General features: G+C 35.5%; 1 long non-coding RNA gene across 3 annotated transcripts in view; it reads left to right on the top strand.

Annotated features, from left to right (window-relative positions):
* Positions 1-1,387: 1,387 nt before the first annotated feature.
* Positions 1,388-17,429, top strand: part of LOC146768816 (uncharacterized) — a 29,148-nt gene continuing 13,106 nt past the window's right edge. For all 3 annotated transcript variants that reach the window (XR_014956848.1, XR_014956849.1, XR_014956847.1), the window contains exons 1-2: positions 1,388-2,365; positions 12,412-12,657. This is a non-coding gene — a long non-coding RNA (uncharacterized LOC146768816). The remainder of the gene's footprint in view (positions 2,366-12,411; positions 12,658-17,429) is intronic.

The following is a 17,429-nucleotide window of genomic DNA, read 5'->3' as shown; positions in this document are numbered from 1 at the left end:
AATGAAATTTTATGCTTTGAAGTATGAACTGCTCTGCTCAGCTGTTTTCTTTTCTTTCTTTTAATTTTCTACACCAATCAGCCAAATATTTTTAAAAGGAATTCTTATCTCCTTTTCCAGTATTGTTATCAACCTGCTGTTATCTCTGGACAAAGAACACGTTGTTGAGAGAAACACATTGAGAAATACCTTGATCACTCCTTAGCAGAAGCAGTTATGTCACAGTAAGTGGAACAAATATGGAGAGCTGTAAGCTTAAGGTTTTGGAAACAAAGCATAAAAGATTTGGTTGTTTGCTTTTTGTCACAATACTCAGAAAAGCAGAGGAGATATATCTTTAAGCTCCACAGAAATACAGTGTATGTCCAGGCAGTAAAGAATTGCAAAAGAAGTTTTGAAGTAGTTGCACTTAATTTATGTGACAACAGGGATTCTGCAACAGCTGGGCACAATTTGTCAGGCAAACTTTTTAAAGGCAACACTTTAAGGAGTATGAAAAGTAGGTACAGAGTTCTCTTGGAAGCTCTAGAGTCTGATCTTAAACAGTGGATAAATCTTGGTAATTTATTTAGCAGATTAAATAGATTAAAATGGATTTTTAAATCTCTTCTAACAGTAAAAGATTTTTTTTTATTGCATATATTTTTCTTGTATACATCTTAATTTAGCACAGGCAAAAAAGAAATTATAAAAAAGATAGAAAAATTGTAACTGCAGATTTATGTCTTTCTTTTTTGTTTGTTGGGGTGTGATTCATAGGAGCTTTGTTTGACAGACATGCTGTTCTTGTGGAGTGTGATGCCTTTAGGAAACATGAGGAGCTCCACAATCCCATTTATCACATAGGTCCAAAATGCTCACATTACAAAGGACATTTTATATGTTCTGCCTTCTTCTAGTTTTCTTAGCCAAAGACCAGCACTTTATTTTGTCATCCTGCTGACTATATTTCTTAAATACCTGTTTTCATGCTGTCCTAAATAATCCTCTCAAAGAGAAGAAATGATTTCCAAATGTTACTGTGTAAATTTTCCTTTTAAGTTTTGAATGACTTTACACTGGTATCAAGCTAACACTTGCACTGAATATCCAAGCATAAAGAATCCTCCAGGTAGAGAAGGTGCTTGCAGGCACCACAAGTGAAAATTGTCCCTAGTAAATTAGTACATCTGAAGAAATGAAGTGTTCTCAAAGACTTTTTTTTTTTTTTTTTTTGGTCAGGATAAAGATTATCATTGTGCTATAGACTTTCAGATAATACTTTTAATGCTTCTTAATGATGGGGTGGCTTAAATAACTGGTGATGTTGTATTAATATGTTAATTTTATTGCTGTCCAATTATTTGGGAATATTTTTGTTCTCTCCTGTTTTATTTAAGGTGGTAATTTTACACACATTGTTTCATGCTTCAGCTCAAACAGTTAGATATCTTTACTACTTTTCATCAATGCTGCATTTTTCCTGCAGTTTTAATTAATAAGACCAAATCATTATTTTACACTACCACTTGCTAGTGAAACAACAGTGGAAAACATTGAGGAATCAGGTGAATGTCATATTCTGGATTACCTTTAGTTCTTTAATATTCTACTATATTCAAGAAGTCATACTGGATGATCACACAAGTTCTGGTCACTTTCCCACAAACATCCCCTGTTGGAAGGTTTTGCTTCAGTGAGCACCATTTTATTTTTATTATTTCACCTGTCAGAAAGTCAGGCATGGTTGTCACTGCTGGTAAAGTGCCAACCACTCCTAAGATAACTAGGTCCAGAAAACTCACATTTTAAATACTTTAAATTATCCATTCTTTGTTAGTTATGCTTTTTGAAGGAAAGGCAAAGGAACTTTGTAGATAGGTAGGGCAAAACATTAAATAAATGCTGGCAAGAAACCCAGAAGACAATGTTTTTGCAATCGTGCCCTTTGCTGTTATTGGTCTAAGAAAGGCCAGGTTTGATAAGATTTTGTCTTACCTTTATTCCCTGGGGAAAATAAATACTGTCAGATTAGCCTAGCTATTATAAGGGGACCTTTTACTCAGCAAGTAGCAAATGATTCACTCCTCTAAACAGGACCTAAGTTTATAAGTATGACATGTTTTCCCTGAGAGGCTCTGCCTAAACTTTTCCACACTAAGAGCAGAAGGCAGAGATTCTCTTTCAGTAACTCTGCATGGTGACAGTTCCCCAGACAGTGGCCTCTTTCCCATGCACCACCCCAGCCTCATGAGTATTCTGTTTCAGCTGCTGTTTCAGCACTCTGCTCAGCATTTCTTTCAGTTATTATTCAGTTCAGTTGAGTTCAGCATTTGTCCTTGATTCACAACTCAGTCTCTTAGGTAGTCTCATAGGATATTCTTTGGTAAGTGATTTACTGAGTTACTTTATGATAAAATAGGTGTATGTGAATAGATAAAAAGATAAATATATAGACAGATATGGCTATTAATAGATATGCACCAGCTTGCCTTGTACAATTCTATAAATACTTAGGGGAAATAAGAGATAATTAAATATACAATCATGTCATGTCTGATATTCCAGGAAAATATTTCAGCCAGGAGCAATCTTCCTAGATCTCTTATTCAAATAAAAATCAACAAATTACAGTAAGCACGCTGCCAGAAAAGCTCTTTCCTCTGATATTTTAAGGTGATTCCACATGATGGCATTCAGGACAATTTCATTAGTGGAACTAAATATATTATGTTTTTCCTATATTTTGGGATCTCTAGTTACAATGGGAAAGGCTTGATACCCAATCCAACAGCTGCTAAAACTGTGTTATGAAGTCCAGCCTTGAACCCTGGTGTGATTTTATGTCCCATGCTACCGTCAATGTCTGTCCCCTTTTCATTGAGGATGCAATCTTAGTTCAGATTCCCCAGGTCCTGGATGGATAATTGTGTGAAATTACAGTTCAGGAAGGTGGTGGAGAAGCAATATCTTTAAAATACCATTCTGTACGAGAACTGCTTGGCTTGAAGCTGGAACTGAGAAGAGAACAGTTATAAAAGGGAGGTCTCATCGTTTTCATGGATGTGTGAATGCAGTGTTTGACAGCACAGAAAAAGGGAGCGAGGCTGGCTTGGCAGAACAAGTTGTGTTGTTCTTTAGGGGGAAGCTGTGGCACTCATTATTCACTTAGGAACAACATTTCAAACACTCTGGGAAAAACTGCAGGTTTTCTTCCATTCTTTGTCTGTATAAAGCAGGCCAAACACAAACACACTAAAGGGAATAGAGTCTGCACTCTTCAGTTAAAACACTGAGTTCTTTTTGGTGTTTTATTTCAACAAGTTTTATCCATTATTAGTAAACTTCTTTCAATTCTTCATTAGCTTCTTTCTGTTGACTTGTAGAACAATTCTTCATAGTTAAAGTGCACAAGGAGAACCTGTCCAACTGCTTTTAGGGTCAGGATGAAATAATCTGAACAGCAGGAGCAGTGACAGTTCAATTAGCAGCACTGGCAACTTCTGTTGGATGGAAACACTGCTAGGGCCAAAGAGCTCGCTGGCACTGTGATGTCTCTCGTGAGGGGGAAGTGAAGAGTCCTTGGTACAGTTTTGTGGATTAGTGTGATAGACAACAAAATGAGTAACCAAGCTGGGAAGCCGTAAACACAGTACAAAGCTTTTCCACACCATGGTTCTGAGCTGAAAGAATCTTTCTCAATAAGAACAGCAAGAGTTTGTTAAGCAATGTAGGTACCATTTGCTGCTTTAGTACATTCATTAATAAAACTCTGCCTTTTTGTTAGCTTTTTAGATTAGTTTTTCTTTTCAAACTGTGTTCCTGTAGATGTGCTCTTATTTTTTTGTTTTGTTTTGTTTTCTTTTTCAAGAATCACAGAATTTCTTGGTTTCTTTTGTTTAGTTGTTTTGTTCCTCACTGCTGTATGAATGAACCAAGTTTCTGGGGCAACTTCTCAGTAACAAATCTTCAGAGATGTTACTTGAGGACTAAATTAATTTTCAAAATGTCTTTTCATTTTGAGGAAATACAGTTATGAACATTGGTCTCATGAAATAGGATTTATGTGCAGAAATCTGCATAAATACTCCCAAACTGTATCTCTTCCATAATTAATATGTTAACATTTTAGGAGGAAGGAAGGACTATCTGTAAAGTCACAGTCAGTGAAAACAATTGAAGTTCTATTCCCAGCTCCTACTCCAGATTCTCATTGTGAAGTCAATTGTTTTGCCTTTATTTTTTAAGTGAATGATTAAGTAATTTTCTAATTCTCCATTGTTGGATGTTAAAGGTCCTAATTTTTTTTTTTTTTTGTCTACTTAGTATAGCTCTCAGTGACAATGAAGAGTTTTAAAACATTATTGTGCCTCTGGAAAGGATGAGCTCACATTAAAATTAATTTCCTTCAGGCCCTCTTCTAAATTCTGTCCTCAGTTCTGAAACCAAGATCTAAATGAGGGCTGCATCAGTATGATTTTGAATAGGAATTCCATCTTTGAATAGACATTCAAAGGTTGTGTCCTTTGCTTCCATAGGAAGGAGCTGTTGGTAGGGAACAGGAATGCACAAAGTGGCTGCTCTGGAACAGCAAGGAGTGTTAATTGTTGGCAAGCTGAGACCTTAAAAGCATTCAATAAAACTTTTTTACAAATTCTAATTAGTCTTCTTTGGTTTAGTTGACTAATTTCACCTTTCAGGAGTAGATCCAAATCTGCCAAATAAGTTACCAAATAAGTCATGATGCTCATCTATTTGTTAAAATATTATCAAAGACAATGAAAGTGTATTTGAGAGAAACCAGTGGGTTTTTTTTTATTTATTTATTTTTTTTTTATTTATTAAGACTACTAAATGGGATAGGAGCTAGGTAGAAAATGGAGATCTAGAGATAATATTTACTGTAGAACTTCAGTTGTACAAGTAGAGGTGTATTTGTGTCTGAAATTTATTTATGGAGAAGATTTTTTTTATACCTCACTGCAAGCTGGAACACAGAATACAGTATAAAGTACAGAATTGTATTATGATTGATTTCTTTCCATGCAGGATAACACTTAACAGTTTTACAGTTCAAAGTTTCTGGAATAAAATATCTACATTTAGCAAAAAGAAACTTCAGCTATATAAATTTCCAGTATTTTCAAAAATTATTAAAGATCCTCAGGGAAACATATTTTGTAATTGTGGATACTGCTAATCCTTCTGTTGGTGTCTGCTTTACTGTGCTTGATGGACTTTTGGGCTGTTATGAATTCTCAGAAAATATAGAAGAAAATTATTATTCCTTTCCCCTGCAAGAGGTTTTTGTTTGTCCTTTGTAGTCACAGGACTAAAGTACATGGAGTTTTGAGATGATCAATACTTTGAAAACTCTGGGCTGTTTTATCACCTGTGCTGAATCTCATGAAAAATTAACACTTTTTATCAGCACCCGAACCAAATCAATAGTTAAGGTAATTAATTCTTGCTATTTGACAGATCATTTTATTGCACAGGTAAAATTTGGGGACTACATGGGGTTATAAGGGCTTATTCTTGGTGAGCTGAGAAGTGCAGGTAATAACAGTGCTTGTGTGGAAGGGATTAAGATTACACTTTTACTCTGGGATGGATTGAGTTTGGAAGTCCAGAGGGTTCCATGTGACTTAATTCACTGTGAGAGGGCACAGCTATCCCAAGCAGATCCTATTTGTGACATTTAAAAATGTATTTTTACAGATACATATTTATCAGGAAAAAAAATACTCCGTCCATTAAAATAATGTGATTAGGATAAAATTTTGTGACTAAACATTGGGTCTTATAGGGAGGAATTTTGAGGTTGGGCCTTTGTTTTAGATTTGATGTTTTATTTCTTCCTCTAGAGAATGGTGTTATGAAAACTTCTTGTCACACATTTCAGTAACAGATCAGAGCTCTCCTCAGCACTTAGTACTGTAAGGCTTTCATCTGTGTTGGGTTTAACAGGCATTATTAAAATAACACTTGGTTTTAGCTGTCTTTCTTACCCTTGAAGGAGATCAAATGGTTTGTTATGTGCCTATCACTTACAAAGAGCTATTTTGAAAGTAAACTTGAGTGTGGGAAATTCTGCCTCATGTTCTGCAGAGCACATCCCAGCAACTTTGGTCAAGAGACACCCTTAAAGTTGTCAAAATGAAGTGCAAATATTCCCAGAGTACTGGGGAATCCTACATACAAACAGAACATAGCAAATACCTACATCATATTGCCCTTACATACTCTGTCTCCAGCCTGCACTGGGAGTTCAGTAGGGTTTGTTTTAATTGTTGTTCCTTTTGTTTTATTTAGACTTTTAGGACCAGGGAAAGGGATGTAGTGACAGCACTGTCTTTGTACAAAACTACAAATTTATATGTGATCTGGAGCAATGATCATGACAGTGATGGCAAAAAATCCTTATTTGATCCTAACTAAAAACTGGAGACAGAGAGAGGACATTTTGTGTAAGGAATCAGTGAAAGGAAAAGGATGCAAATGGCAAAGCTGAGGTTTTAATACACCAATGAGACCTGTAATTTGACTTAAAAGCTCAAGTGCAAGCACTGAGTCTGTGGTTGCTTAAGTCTAAGAGGTATTTTAAGGTAAAGGCCAGAGGGAATTACATTAACAGACTCATTCCTTTTAAATGCAGGAACAGAGGATGTTATGGTGAGGTGCACATATGGTGCATATCTAATCAGTCTGTAGACTTTTAGGATGGTTCTCATAACTTTAAAGTACTTTGCCTAGTTTCCACTTAAGAATTTTCTTGTGTGGATGAAGAAAAGCCCTTTTCTTCACTGACAAAGATAAATCACTTTCATGCAAGGTTATTGCAATTTGGTTTTAATGCATAAATGCCCCTTAAGTTTAATTTCTTTACAGACAAGGAACATTGCTAGTCAGTCAGGGCAGCATGGGATGTGTTTCAGTAGTCTTGGGATCTACTCTAAGTACTGCCAGAGGCTTGTTAAATGACTTTAGGGAAATCACCTTGCAGTCATTCTTATGTTTAAAGTTTTGACTGAGACATTTTGTGTGAAGCAAGTAATGTCATATTAACACACACACTTGTCCAATCAGGGTGACAAAATTAAATTTTGGATATATTTTATAAGCCTGTTTTCTGTCTTAATAGGCAATTTTAATACTCTCAGAGCAAAAAGTAAGACTTTCCAAGCAAAATGACTGATAATGACATTACACTATACATTAACAAATATGTCCCTTCAGTACTTTACCATTAATATAAAGGAAAGGTTGTTTTTATAATCCAATGCTTAATATATTTTGCAATATTTGCATTTTGAAAATGCTAAAAAATATTAATTATGCCAAATAAAACTTGAGTAATTGTTAATGACCACATAGATGAAGAATTATATTGTTAAAAAAAAAAAAACCTACAGTAGCTGGTTTATTTTAATTATTTTATAAGCTATAGAATGTATTTCTAGATAAAACAGATGCTGACTATAACCAATAAGTACAGAAAAGACTATATAATATATAGGAGTAAAGTATAAAAAATATAATTTTAGCAAGCAGTGAACCTCAGTTCAGATTTAGAAATTATCAGAAGGTTGCAGTGAAAGTAAAAATGGAGGATTGGCCTGTATTTACTTTCTAAAGTTATTTTTTATTGGTGAACATTATTAATTCTCATTGATGCTTCCATTATTTTTCATTGCTGTATAATTTCTTCCTGAAATTTCTATTTCCCCTAATCATGACAAAGGTGTTTGTGTTTCAGCTCCATGAAGCAGTTTGTATATCCCTGTTTCTCACACTGTGCTTAGTCATGGACACCTATTTGTGTCAGCAGTGTTCAGGTACTTTTTGTGCTAAGAAAGGCACTGGAAGTAAAATCTAACCGTGATCCCTAATGGTACTCTAATAATTACTAGAGTTGCACTAGGAAATCAAGTATTATTGACATGTTTTATGCTACAAAAGTATGGAAAAGGTGGCAGTGATGCCAAGTGGATGCAAAAGAAAATACTCTATTGACAGATTTTTGAGGAAGTTGCACTAAATTATGATTGTGCTGCATAAACAAAAGATTCCAGGGTTTCAGGCAAAGATTTTCAAAGCCAAACATGCGACTAATTATGCCTTAATAAAAAAATCACTGCAAATCTTGGAATAATAGTTGGTAATGCAGCTAGTGAAGAATCTTGGTTATATCAAGCCATAGATATTTGACTCAAATCCATTTGAAAATGCCTGCGCTCTATTTACAATAATCCAGTAATCTTTATTCACTTCAGTTCCTTATTCTCCCACAACTCCCTATTTCTGGAAGAATTCCAACACTCTAAAAAAATACTACAGATTTATTTAAAACCCATTTTCCAAAATGTGATACAGTAATAGAAGGAATTTAATGAGGAACATCATTATGTGTTCAATAGAAAGCTTTCTCACTGATCTTGTCGCAAAAAAAAAGAATCTTCCCCTCATTACTGGTGTCTTTCTGACTCAGCCAGGCTTTCATGTAAAAATAACACTAAGCTCACAAACTTGTGGTGCAATGGCAGCTATATTAGACACAGTTTTATTACCACTTACCAGTTATTTTTAGAAACCACAGTTCAGCTTTTAACTTGAGTGGCAGAGTAGCAAAGAGAAAAAATTGTTCATAGCTGGAATTTCTCTGAGGACACAGAGAAGTACCAACACTTAGGGGAGATGGAAACCAAGACTTCAACTGACAGCTAGTATTAACAAAGGAATATGTAACACATCTCTATTGATTTTTTTGACTGAATCTTGTCAATTTGGTGTTATTTTAATTTTTGAAGTGTTGATCAAGAGATTTCTTGATGTAAAATGTTGCAAAAACTCTGTCAGTTACTGAGCATCATGACAGCTCAGAACAGTGATATATATGCTTGCCACTGTACACTCCTATGTTTTGTTTCTTTTAATATATATTTTGTTTATGAAAATCTTAAATCTTGCTTCATCCAAAATGCTATGGTATTGTGCACAGAGACTTTTCTATACCCTGTCAGACACAGCAAAAGTCAAAAGAAGGCAACATTCTTTGAGTTAAGGAACACTATGGAAACACTTCTATTACTTTCCAACCTAAGATCTTTCCAGGATGCCATCAAGTCAACTCCCTGAGAAAAAGAAAAGTCAAGAATGGAAAAATATATAGGTATCTAATGGAGAAGTAAAAATAAAGGTGATTGCTTTTTCTGCCAGGGATGAAAATACTGCAAGTACTGCTAAGGAGAAATAAACTAAAACCATACTTATATAAAAAGAAAAAGTTAGAGATTCTCTAGATTGCAGAGAAAGAACCATTGTGAATTTTCCATTGGTCAGTACAATTGGTGATATAAAATAAATGAGCATATTCTAGACTTAAATAATTAATAAATTCTATTCTTTAGTATAATGTTCTTTATGGTGTTCACGGTTTACTCAATGTAGGGCTGTTTGAAAATTAACTTCTAAGATTTTCTCTCTCTGTTAAAAAAGATAGAACTTTAACAGGAAAATTTTAAATTTCCTAGCTTGTATATTTAGAATTTATTTGAGTTTTTTGTGCTTAATATTTTGTTCCTAACTTGGATTTTAATTTAAAATGCAGGCTGTCTATCAGAAGATTTTCTGAGCTCCTACAAATGTTAGTAACATAGTTTGAATATTTTCTGAAGAAAATGTTACTATTATATTGGTGCTTAATGATGGAGTTGAGGACCTGAACAAAGACAAGATTGTTAATCTATCTCTAAGAAATAAACTAATTTAAATGTTTCACTAATCATCATGTTGTTACTAGCAATCAGGAACTAAACAATAAGCCCAGATACACTTGTTATTGAGAAAATTACTATAAGGGCTTAAAAATAGCAGCTACTGTACAGCAATAATTCTGGTTAATCAATAGGAATTTAATTATAGTACTGTAAGTTAAGAATCTGACTGACTCAAGTGTTGCCATGTTAAAAAGAAAAATAAAAAACAGCATAGAAATTGTCCACTGCTCTTATCTATTGTTGATATAAATTTGGATTGAGTTTGGGATGACATATTGGCTGGTTTAAGGAGTTTGATAGAACAAATAAATATTAACCCCTGCCTCTCCTCCATTTTCCTTCTTTGAGATTAAATATTGTATAATGTAAAGGCAATTTTAAACCCCCAAATGTCCTAATGCAGTGCTGTCACAATGGCAGGGATGACTGTAATAGTTACCGGTGTTTTGAACAACCCCAAACAACCCCCAATGCACACCTTCTTCCTTTTATTTTTCCTAGACTTGATTTTCCTATTTTAGTGTAACCCAATACAGCTCTCAAACATTTCAGACATCGTCTGTCATTCTCACCCTCAGCTGTTTAGACAAGACTTCTTATCAAATTTCCTTCCTGACACAGATCCTTATCTTAATTGATAGCATGTTTTCCCATATACCACATCCCCATGGGTTGTGATTACTTTTCTTGGCTGACAGGTATGTCAAAAAGGAGCTGAGTCTGAAGTGTGAAAGAGACAGATGTGTTTAGAGCAGCACAGGAAGAAGTAGTAAAACAGGAGACATTCTATAGACAGAAGACATTTGTGGAATAGGGAGTTGAAGTAAAGAGAAGGAGATGTTGAATGGAATAAAAAGTGGTGCTGTCATCTGAGAGTACATGAAGATGGAAGAGGGCAGCCTGACTTGGTTTCTTGTTGATGCCAGTTACAGCAACATGAAACTAAATTAACAACTGACTTTCTTCATTTGTGTAAATGCAAAATTCAGAATTACATTCCTCATACAAAGTTCACTGGGTTGTACTTCAGAACAGTTGGACATCTGCATCAAAAACCCTTTACTAAGAGTGAGACTTTTGTAGTTAGGCTAATGAACAAGAATTAGACATCAGACATCAGCTTTAAGGTTTCTTGCTGGTTTTAAACTGGAGAATATCAAATCCCAGTTTATGTTGGTTTAAAATTAAGGGCATGTTAAGAAAGAAATGCAAAAGGGGGGACTCAGTTTTCAAGAGATCAGTTTTTATGGAAGTTATGAGCATGTAGAAATGAAAACTTGATGCCTGTAAATCCAATGCCACAAGTTTCTAGCACAGACACTTTTATTCATCCTTGGGAACCTGCTCTAAATGAGACTGCTAGGACTAAAGACTCAGACCTGCTGGATTTTTTAAAACTTAAATCCCTTTAAGACCCTATCTACTCATCTAAAAATGTCAACAATATTTCATGTCAGTATTGACTTGAAAACTAAATTGGCTTCTCACACGGCACAGAGAAAGCCTTTATGTAAGAGATCATGCTGGACTTGATTTTGTGATGTTTTGGTGACTGATGATGTCTGGGCAGCCCTTCTTGAATATGTGGGTTGGACTGGATGACTCTCAAGGCCTAACCTCAACCCTTGGTGATTCAGAGATGCATTAGTGAGGATTTAAACCGTGGTGGCAAGGAGAGGTGTCCATTCTCTGTCTGGGTCAGTGTCCAGGACCTGTTGTTGCAGACATCCCAGGAAGATCACTGAATTCAGCACTTGTCTGCGTGGAACAAAAGAAGTTTGCAGAAATGGTTTGTGGCTGAACATGATGAGGCCAAAAATTGTGAACTGGAAAATTACTTCATTTTTGTTAATTGTAAGTGAGTTCCTGGAAATTCTTGCAGATATATTCAAAGAAAAAAAAAATAGGCACGTAAACCAGATGTCCCAAATAATTATTTTTTTTCTAATAAGTAGCCAATGCTGGGATGTAGTTACGGTTACCAAATAGCTGAAGATAAGCAGGGAGGAAGATATATACTTTTTTTCCTCATAAGGGAAAATGACAGAACATAAAATTTCTACAAAACTTTTAATTCCTGGTTACATAAGTTGTCTGAAATTTAAAAGGCTCAAGAACTAATTCATTTTCTGTACTTCTTCACTTTTTAAATTGGAAATCTCTCTGCTAATATAAGCAGTTTTGAAACTGTATAAGTTGTTTTATAACTGTCAAGAGCAGTAATTCAAGAGTAGCTAAAAGACCTATTACAGTGAGACTGTAATTAAAATTTAACAATAAAAGTCCCCCCTAAAAAAAATTTCATCATTTTGCATCAGGACTAACAGAATGACCTGAAAATCCATTTCAAGCTCACCATGTCTTAACAGATGCCAAAACTTTCATAAAATGAGACCCTTTGATCAGAGTACTTGCACATTCTCTGTACATTTGAGAAGTTAAACTCTATATATCTTTATTATATGTAAACACCCTATGACAAGTCATGCTAAATACCACTGTTACCATGGGTTTTTTGTAGCAGGAGAGTTTTAATAAACAAAAGGGTTGCATTTAAATGTGCTAGGCCAGACTCAGCAACCTACAGAGTATATAGGATTCATAGCGCTACCACAGCATCTCCCAGTGATTTCTCTGCTATTGATTCTCCCAGGTGCTACTGAATAAAAATCAACTTGTTGAGAGCCTGCATGTGAAGTCTCTGGGTTTCTCAAACCACCTGCTGAATCCATGTTTGAAGGGGTGGCTATTGGACTCCAGAAAATGATCAGCCAGGAAAAGTAGAGAGGAGAAATAAGGAGGCACAGAAAAACCTGTAGAAAAGGGACACATTTTATGGAGGAGCATTGAAATGACGTCCAGGAGCTTACAGGCTGTGCAAATCAAAAAAAAAAAAAAGGTAAACCAGACCCTGCCCCTGTGACCTGAATATAAAAATATGAAATATTTCTAACTTCTAGTTTTTCCCCTCAAACGCTGTCCTCTAACAGATGACTTTTTGTTCTTGATAAATGCAATTAAAAGAAATTGTATGTAATTAGTATCAGAAACCATTAAATTCTAATAAAAATCTAGGCTAATCCTTGAAATTCTTCACTCTTGCTTTTTAGAAAGACTTTTTCCACCTGCATCAAGCACCAGTGTAGATGTCAACGTTATCAAGTACAAAATATTAATTCAATTCATTTTCCTGAATAGTCTTGCTATGACTGCCATTGTTCCTGTTGCAGAAAGGGTCTGGTTGAGGATGGCTCTTTCTGTGATGTATCACAGGATGTCAGGCAAATTCAACAGGATCAACACTATGGGGGATTAAATTAGTAGTGATATGTTCATGTAGTTTGAGGATCTGTGGTAGTGTCAGCTCTCCCTTTGACATCAGTGTCAGAGCAAAGCTGACCTTAGAGGACAAAAAAAAAAATTGTTCTGAGGCTCAGTGTTAGCAGTAATGTCACCTCTCTCCATCAGAACAGCCTGCACCAGTGTATAATCAGTTCATAAAGACACAGCAGCCTGGCTAATCACAGCCAGTGTCAAGGCTGGCATTTGACTTGCTCATGTAGATCCCCAAAAGATCAGTGCCTGTTTTGTTCGTGGCAGGATTTCAATGCACAGACAGCTTTATAAATATTCCCACAGAGCTAAACTCTCTTAACAGGCTGCTGTGCAATTTCAGGGGTGCAGGATGATGTCACAGCGCTTTAAACAGGCTACCAAAAGCAGGAATTGTGATAGGGGGAATAAGGGACATTATTTCAGGAAAAATACAAGACTTGCAATTTTAAAAGTAACAGTAAACCTGAAGGGGTAGGAAAGATGATCTTTGCAAAAGGATGGATTGAACCAGCCCATTGGAATTACATGGGGAGAGTCAATTATGACCCATTCTTCTACTCAGAGCCAAACCTGAAGTCCTTACACTTTTTAAATTTTTCTTTTCAAATGCCTTCTTCAAATACTTTAAGTGAGTTCCTCAACAAGTAGACAAAGAGAGCAGATACTTGTTTTCTCTTTGTCTATCAAACACTACGTATTATTGGGATGCAAAAAAATAATTTCAGTATGAGTATGTGCTAGAACACACAGACATATATTCACCCAGTGACCTTTTAACATCCATCTTTCAGTGCTTTATCAATTGTTTCTCAGCTTTTTAAAAGTGTCAGAAGTCTGATAACCAGTAATGAAAATTGTAAATGTAGGAATGCTAATTCTTCAAACATTTGATTGACTTTCTTAGATGGGAAAAGATGAATAGTTAAAAATATAAAAAATCTTGTCTTCTGTGGACTTCTTGCATTTTCAAAATTTTTATTTCCTCTAAATTTTTCACTGTTTTACTGGATACATTTCTACTTCAAAGTACTTAATAGAACTAATGTTTAAATGCATTTTTTTCATATAGGAACTACAAAATGAAAGAATGCACATATAAACACAGATAAACGACTACCAATACATATTTAGGTCAGTAATTACTATTCTCTTGAGGAGTATTCTCATATATTTTGTGAATGTCAGAGACTACTAAATTGCCTCAGTAATAGCTGCCAAATTTTCATCCACATCATCCAGTCACTGATATTGTTTTCTCATGAGTAGTTTCCAAAATAAAATTATTTAAAATCAAGAAACACAATATAATAAAAGCAAAAATAGAATAAACACAAATAGAATGTTTTTGAAATTAAATAAATTTCTAGCATTGACATTTTCTACTTATGATAATGGATTTTTTTTCAAAATGTTGGTTTCATTAATGTGATCCAGAATTGAATTAAAAGAAAGTATAAAAAATACATTTATTTGAAGATATCAATGAAGAACCTCTGCACCATGTAGTTGTACTGGAGCTCTACTTTCAGTCTACAAACTATTGTAGTAGGAAAAGTAGTCTGGTGACATTTTTTTGCATTCAACTTTGATAGTTTTATTATTTTGTACATACAGAAGTTTTGTATATATCAGTGTTAATTTTTCTTTAGTTGTTTGCAGTTTAATCCTTTGAAATTACATAAATCCTGAGTTTGTTGCTGATCAGTCTCTTCAAGGAAGAAACACCTAAAATGCAAAGACAGCATCATAGAACTCAGTGAAAGCAGAAATTTATGTAAGCACTATATGCTTTCTAACACACTCTTGGGAGTATTTTTTTATCTGGATAAACACAATAAATATCAGCATGAACATTTGCTGAGAGAACTCCTCAAACCCCTGGATTCTTTGTCTTCTTCTTCCTACTGTTCTTTCCTGGCCTTTATGGCCAGGATATGTTGATATTTCTGTCTAGACAGGACGTAGTCACAGATCTACTACAGGGAATAGAGCTCAAACTTCTTTTTCTACTCTCAGGGGTAAAAGAAAAAACCCAGAACTTTAGTGACTTAATATAACACAAAAACCTCCTAAATCCTCTCAAATCTTTGTATATAGCTTATTGTATATAGCTTGTATTACTTACTGAAATTTAAGACACAGAAAGGAGTGAGAAACATCATTATGAGAAACATCAAACAACATTATGGGAAACAGCAAACCCGTGGACATTTTCTGCCTAATTAACTCATAACTCATAAAATTGTGAAACAGTTTGGTTTGGAAAGGACCTTAAAGGTCATCTAGGTCCAACAACGCCTGTCTTGGACTTATTAGGGACATCTCCCACTAGATCTGGTTGCTCAGAGCTCCATCCAGCCTGGCTTTGGACATTTCCAGGGATGGGGCATCCACAACTTCTTTGGGCAATCTGTTCCAGCACTTCAACATCCTCTCAGTAAAGAATTTCTTTCTCACATCAGGTCTAAACAATTTTTTTTTTCAGTTTAAACAATTTCCCTCTTATCTAACCACTACATGCCCTTGTCAAAAGTCCCACTCAGTACTGGAATGCTGCTTTAAAGTCTCTCCAGAGCCTCTCTTCTCCAGGCTGAGCAAGCCCATCTCTCTCAGTCTGTCCTTACAGGGGAGTTGCTCTAATCCTCTGATCATCCTTGGGGCCTCCTATGGACTCATTCCAAAAGCCCAAACCTTTTTTGTATTGGGGGCTCCAGAGCTGGAGCAGCACTCCAGGTGGGGTCTCACAGGGTCAGAGCAGACAGGGACAATCACCTCCCTCAAACAGTTTGCAGTATCATGTGAAAGCCTTAAGAAAGTAGAAAATGTGACTCCTCCCCATAAACTTTTTACTTTCTGAGAGAGAAGCCAAATGACTTCATAATGCATCTTATAAATGAAATGTGTTTGATTTTGTTGGTTTGGGTCAAGTGAGAAATAAAACTTTTAAATCTGCTAGCAGCTGAAATTAAGATATTTTCTTAAAATACAACAAGGAAGAAATACAGTACATATTCACAGGATTCTCCCCAGAAAAAAATTTCAGGTATTTGCTCTTCATTCTGTTGAACAAAGAGAAAAAAAAACAGAACTAATATTAAAGTTTATGTGAATTTAATACCAATATGCAGTGATTTCAAAGTGTTTATGCTCAAGTGGCTATGATATGAACTGGACTAACATGACCATTCCTAGGTCTTCTTATTTTAATGATAATGAGAAGGTTTTCCTTTATCCAAAAGAACTGTAGTTCAATGGTGCATGTGCCTTGGTTTGGATCTTTACAATCTTGAAGCTGTCATTGGCAGCAGGAGCTCAGCCATGGCCCAAACTTCTCCCTTTCTTCATTCCCGTCTCCCAGAGCAGCAGAAGCCCAAATTCCCCCTGGCATGTCAGCCACACAGACAGCAGAGCAGTCTTTTTCTAGACATGAAGGGCAGAACTTTCCCTTATGTCCCTAATTTGAGTGCTTCTGGAGTGGCAGCTGGAATGCAATTGAGTGTTTTTGCCAAATACAAATCAATCACAAAGGTTTAGTGAAGGCCAAAGCACAGAAGACTCAGTTCCTGCACCTAATAGTTAGCTGTTTTACTGTCCTGGAGTGAATTGTGTCTCATATCTACTACTATTGTAGTAGATATCTGACACAATTCATTAGGCGAACCCAATTGTAGGTGAACCCACTGGGAAGAAATGACGATGTCTGACTCAGTTCAGAAGGCTGAATTATTTCTTTATTATAACTATGCTAAAATACATTAATATACTATATAAAAGGAGGATACTAATACTACATACTACTTTCTCTGACTCTAATTCTAACACAACTTGTGACCCTCTCTGAGAGTCCAGCCACAGGTGGGTTGGATTGGCCATCAGGCTCAAACAATCCTCACCAGAATCCAATGAAGCACTCGCTCCAGGTAAACAATTCTCCAAACACATTCCACATAGGAAAAACAAGGAGCAGAAATAGAAATTGTTTTCTCTTTCATTTCTCTCTGTGCACCTCTATGAAAAATCCTGAGAGGGAGAGAAATGTGCTTGCCACATACTACTACAATCAGGTTATTGTAATAAAAAGAAAAGAAATCAAAAGGGCAGATTTCAGTTCATTTTTCAGGAAAGTGATTTGTTTTATTCCCCTCTCCATTGCTGACCCTGTTCAGATTTATGATACCAGACTATGTCTTTCCTCTCACCTCACATTACTTTACAGAGGGTGGCTTCTACAGCTTGAAATAGTACACTGCAGTTTGGTATATGATTTTCTACCTTGATTCCACTCACCTACTCAACAGGTAGCCTAAAAACACTTAGAAATCTGCAAGTTTTTTG

This window comes from Lonchura striata, chromosome 1 (genome assembly GCF_050655825.1).
Source record: "Lonchura striata isolate lonStrDom1 chromosome 1, ASM5065582v1, whole genome shotgun sequence".
NCBI classification, from domain to species: domain Eukaryota; kingdom Metazoa; phylum Chordata; class Aves; order Passeriformes; family Estrildidae; genus Lonchura; species Lonchura striata.
The sequence above is the reverse complement of the archived record's forward strand: the minus strand, read 5'-3'. Positions and strand labels throughout refer to the sequence as shown.